A 6,000-nucleotide genomic window follows, 5' to 3' on the forward strand; every position below is an offset into this window, starting at 1 on the left:
GGTAACGTCATTTTACCAAGGCAGAGTGCTTGAATATTAACAAAATAATTATATTTTACAATGACCATATCTGTCATATATTTTGAATGTGTAGACCAGGGGTCTTCAAACTTTCTACACCATGGGCCAGCTTACTGTCCTTCAGACTTTATGGGGTCTGAAAAGTGGCCAATGGGAGTACAAAATGCCCCAGTGTCAGTGGGAGTAAATATTGCTTCACGCTTGGTGGTCAGTGGGAATAAAAAAAAAGCATGCATAGTGCCTGTGGTTAGTAGGAGAAATATTGCCCCACCATTAGTATTAGTGTCAGGAATAGTTCCCCATTGTTGGTGTCAGTGGGAGAAATAGTTCCCCACTGTTGTTGTCAGTGGGAGAAATAGTTCCCCACTGTTGTTGTCAGTGGGAGAAATAGTTCCCCACTGTTGTTGTCAGTGGAAGGAATGGTGCCCCTTCGAATGTGTCAGTGGAAGGAATGGTGCACCATCAAATGTGAAAGTGGAAGGAATGGTGCCCCATCAAATGTGTCAGTGGGAGTCTTATTGCTCCATTGTTGGTGCCAGTGTTAGAAATAGTTCCCTGCTGTTGGTGTCGGTGGAAGGAATGGTGCCCCAGCGAATGTGTTAGTGGAAGGAATGCTACCTAATCAAATGTGTCAGTGGAAGGAATGGTGCCCCATCAAATTTGTCAGTGGAAAGAATGGTGCCCCATCATATGTGTCAGTGGAAGGAATGGTGCCCCATCATATGTGTCAGTAGAAGGAATGGTGCCCCATCAAATGTGTCAGTGGAAAGAATGGTGCCCCATCATATGTGTCAGTAAAAGGAATGGTGCCCCATCATATGTGTCAGTAGAAAGAATGGGGCCCCATCAAATGTGTCAGTGGAAGGAATGGTGCCCCACCAAATGTGTCAGTAGAAGAAATGGGGCCCCATCATATGTGTCAGTGGAAGGAATGGTGCCCCATCAAATGTGTCAGTGGGAGTATTATTGCTCTATTGTTGTTGCCAGTGGGAGAAATAGTTCCCTGCTGTTGGTGTCAGTGGAAAGAATGGTTCCTCAGGGAATGTGTCAGTGGAAGGAATGCTACCTAATTAAATGTGTCAGTGGAAGGAATGGTGCCCCAGCAGATGTGTCAGTGGGAAGATTAGTGTTCCTTTATCGGTATGAGTGAGAGAAATAGTTCTCCACTGTTGGTGTCAGTGGAAAGAATAGTGCCCCAGGGAATGTGTCTGTGGAAGGAATGCTACCTAATCAAATGTATCAGCGGGAGGATTAGTGTTCCATTATCAGTATCAGTGGAGAGAAATAGTTCCCCACTGTTGGTGTCAGTGGAAGGAATGGTGCCCCAGCAAATGTGTCAGTGGAAGGAATCGTGTCTCATATTTGCACGAGGACCAGTGCATCATGGGCCAGTTAAAGGCATACAAAGGGCCACATCTGTCTTGCAGGCTACAGTCTGGAGACCACTAGTGTGGTCCTAAAACACAAAGATGTGTTCTAATTATCCTATACTTCCAGTCATTTTAATGTAAATCCAGCTAATATATGTTATTGTTTTGGAACAATAAAATAATGGGCAAAATATGACATTGTAATACAGTATATTTGTATCTGGTATAAAATGGCGTTATTGCAAAATATTAAATATCTTTTACATGCAGTACCTGTTTGTCATCTGCAACACTAGAAGCAGCTTGTTAGGATTTCTCTCATTCAGCCCCACAGATTGAGCAAGAAAAATCACGTAATTCTCCCCAGATAACTGTTGTATTCTGACGGTTGACACCTGCAGCTCTCAGAATACCCAAACAGTTCAGCCTAATTCTCTGCCAAATAGTACATGCATCCAGTCATCTGAATGGATGCAGGTGCTGTTTGGAACAGAATTTTCTGCCTAGCTTCCTCGACAAAAGTCAATTAAAAAAACAACATCAAGCAGGGTGGTGCCAAGAGGGCCACCCACAGAACAAATTTCAATCAATTCAGTGTGAATCGGGTGACATTTGATCTGTGTATTGTCAGCTTAACTTGTTTTACAATGTTTGCAATTATGCAACCAATAACTGAGTAGTGTAAGGGTTCAAATTGTCAACAAACATTATATAAAGCAATGGCAATCTGAACTGTCAGTTGTGGAAATCAAGAAACAACATTTACTGCAAAAAACATTCTTTTACATTAAAAAAATATGTTTATATGTGCAGCAGAGTTTGCAGCCCCTCTGAAAAGCAATCTTTTTTCAGAGGATTTAGACAAGTGGTGAGAAGGTAATGTCGCTCCCTCACCTCCTGTTTTAACCCTGTAAATACTGAACCACTGTGCTGCAACTCGAGGTTGCAGGCTGGTTGTGGCGTAGCACTATGCACTCGAATGGGTCATGTTCAGCAGCAGTACGCACAACACAACAGGGTATAGTATTTGTCATGCCCACAAAGCAAAGCATTGCATCTGTGGCATGTGTACAATCCCATTTCGCTGTCTCAGTTTAAAGTGATACTAAAGGCAATTTTTTTTTTTTTAATTAAACATGTCATACTTACCTGCACGATGCAGTGGTTTTGCACAGTGCAGCCCCGATCCTCCTCTTCTTGAGTCCCCTGCCGGCACTCTTGGCCCCTACCTCTTGCCAGGTGTCCTCATAGTAAGCAGCTTGCTATGGGGGCACCCAAGTAGGCTCGCTCCCGAGCAACTGCTCTGCATGTCCATTCACACGTGGAGCTGTAGCTCAGCCCCACCCCCTCTCTTTTCATTGCCTCACTGACTGTGATCGACAGCCAACCAATGAGGAGGGAGAGTCCCCGAAAAGCAGAGGCTCCGTGCACATCACTGGATCGCGATGGGGCTCAGGTAAGTATTAGGGGGGCTGGGGGAGCTGCTGCACACAAAAGGTTTTTTACCTTCATGTATGGAATGCATGAAGGTAAAAAACCCAGAGCCTTTAGAACCACTTTAACCACCTCCCGCCTGCCATATAACGAAATAAATGAATGGGTGGTGGTTCTCTCATTCTGGGAGGACGTCATATGACTTCCTCCGACTCTAACTGCGCATGTGTCCCCCCCAGGGCGGGAGGGGGCGCGTGGTGTTTGGTGGTGCGCTGTGTCTCTGGGACACAGCGGATCTCCGATCAGAGTAAAGTGCCAATGACGTGAGCTCTGTCATGTGACTAGCTGTGTCCAAACACAACTGATCGCATGTACACAAGGAAATGCTGGTTATCGGCATTCCTCTCCTCACGCTGACAGCGCATGAGGAGAGGAGAGCTGGTAATTGGCATTCCTCAGAGGGGACACCTTCACTGATCATCAGGGCACTGATGATCAGTACCCTGATGATCAGTGTAGCCCCATCAGTGCCACCTGTCAGTGCCCATCAATGCCACATACCAGTGCTCATCAGTGCCACGTCAATGCCACATAAAAGGTGCCTACCAGCGCACATCACTGCAACATATCAGTGCCCATCAGTGCTGCCTTTCATTACCAACTATCAGTGCCAGTCAGTGTCACATATCATTGCCACCAGTGCCAGTCAGTGCTGCCTATCAGTGCAGCCTATCAGTGCCAAATATGAGTGCTGCCTTTCAGTGCCCATCAGTGATGCCTGTCAATGCCCACAAATGATACCTGTCAATGCCCATCAGTGCCACCTACCAGTGCTTCGTCATCAGTGCCACCTATCAGTGCCCATCAAGGCAGCCTATCAGTGCCCATCACTGCAGCCTCATTAGCACACATTTGTGAAGGAGAAAAATTACTTATTTACAACATTTTATAACAGAAACTAATAAACTTTCTTTTCCCAAAATGTTCTGCCTTTTTTAGTTTGACAAAAATATAAATCCAGAGTAGATTAAACACCACCAAAAGAAATCTCTGTCTCAAAAAAAATGCTAAAAATTTGTTTGGGTACGGTGTTGCATGACTGCGCAATTGTCATTCAAAGTGCGACAGCGCTGAAAGCTGAAAATTGGCCTGGGCAGGAAGGGGGTAAAAGTGCCCGGTAGGCAAGTGGTTAAGGCGAAACAGTTGGGGGCAACTGTCTGTTCTTACTATCCCCCAACTGCAAGTGTAAATAAGCCTTTACTCAAGTTGATTCCATTGTTAAAATAGCAGGCTTCCTATAGAAAAGCTTAAAGCCATAGTAAGAGAAATCTAGTGTGGCTTCAGTAGATTCTTATTCACTAACCTGGAAAACGTTTGTAGCATATAAAGTCCAAACATCTGATCTGCATTCTGGTTCTGCATCAGTGACTCATAAAGTATTGAACTAACCGGATTAGCATGGTAGACAGGCAACTAGCTTTTTCAGAAGCAAAGGTTATCAGTTGTTATTTATCTCTCACTAAATATGACATGCTTTGTAACCATAATAAAATGTACCTGAAAGGGCCCATTGACATCTTTGGGTTGTAGAAATGTGCAGATTGTCATGGGGCATCTTGCAGTGCCATTCATTTTAAATGACAACTATTAGGGCCCCTTTCATGCCATTGTGCTGCGATAATTGCACTAACTAAAAGCATGGTAATGTGTCTTGGGGCACTGTAGTTTCATTCAAATGCTGCACATAACAAATGCTGCCTGTGTGTGCTTTGTGTTGTGCAGATCACTCATATAAAAAGGCTAACACAAAGGACATTACCAGGCAGTGCACATGGGCCCTTGCTTTAGCAGCAATGCATGGGCACAGCAACACATAATGCTGTTCGCACAATGATGAGCTTTGTGATGTGAAAAAGAAATGTCAGGTCACATTTTCTGTGTTCTAGGGCTGTAGGGGTAAAGCATGTATTACTGCAAAGCACATATGTTGCACTTGTTGGTGTGATGCGATCCCATTCATTTAAAACTGTACCCCAAAACACCTGTGTTGTAGCATCCTCCAACTCACAGATGTCTATTCCATTATTCAACATTGGACATGCTGGAGTACATTCAAGGCTGATTCAAAAATGAATGGGCTGCCTTAATGCATGCCAGCGTGTGATATTACACACGTTAACACACTGTACAAATGTAAATGGGCCCTTAAAGTGTAACTTCATGTTATATATCAAAGCTCCCTTCGACACTCTCAGTTTTATACTCATCCATCCCCAATCCAGCAAGATATTTCTCTTTAGATCACCCTGATTCTTGTTAAATATTTTCCCTGCTTGACCCATGCAAATGCTTTGCAATTCTATTTATTTCTATGGATGTCTGAGTCCACTTTGGCGCAGTTACACTTTGAGAGGTTGTCTTAATGCAATAAGCCTTAATGCATAATAGTGTGCTTTGTTAATGCTGGTATGAATGGGCCCTTACAGTAGTGGACAATGCACCCACACTCCAGAGTGCAACGCACATGCCTTGGTACGCTGCATTTAGAAAAAAAGCTTCAGATCCATATTCTTTATTTTTGGGCTGAATCACACATTTTTGTAGCTGTAACATGCACATTATCACAAAGTACTGTAACTCACGTTTTGTGCATTGGAGTGATGAGGTGCCATCGATTTTATAGCATGCTGCAACCTAAGGCAATTACGCATTGGTGAGTTGCACATCCCCTACCCTCTTCCCAGTTTTATATTCACCTGTCCCCAATCCAGAAAAATATCTAGATCTCCTGCCTGCTGGTCAGAAATCTTCCTGCCTGCTTCTGCGCATGTGCTCTGTAATCACATGTATTCATATGGACTCCTGAGTGTGCTTTGATGCAGTTACTTATTCTAAATAATTTCTCTTATTCAAAATAATACAGTAAAGTGTTTTGGTGTTGCATGTGCATTAACACAACGCAGTCAGTATGAATTTTTTCCTAATTGTTTTTGGAGAATGGGTGACTACAGAACCTTGCGCCAATCATGACAAAAGATTTGCCTATCATTAGCCAACACTTTATAGGGTCAGCAAAAAAAACCCTTCTGTTCTACTCTGTTCAATGTGGGATTGATACATAGATATGAAACAGCAGGTATAAAAATGTACTCACATACCCATTGCACACAACAAA

This window comes from Staurois parvus, unplaced genomic scaffold, assembly GCF_062004578.1.
Source record: "Staurois parvus isolate SC_StPar_1 unplaced genomic scaffold, SC_StPar_1.0 ptg000199l, whole genome shotgun sequence".
Classification (NCBI taxonomy): domain Eukaryota; kingdom Metazoa; phylum Chordata; class Amphibia; order Anura; family Ranidae; genus Staurois; species Staurois parvus.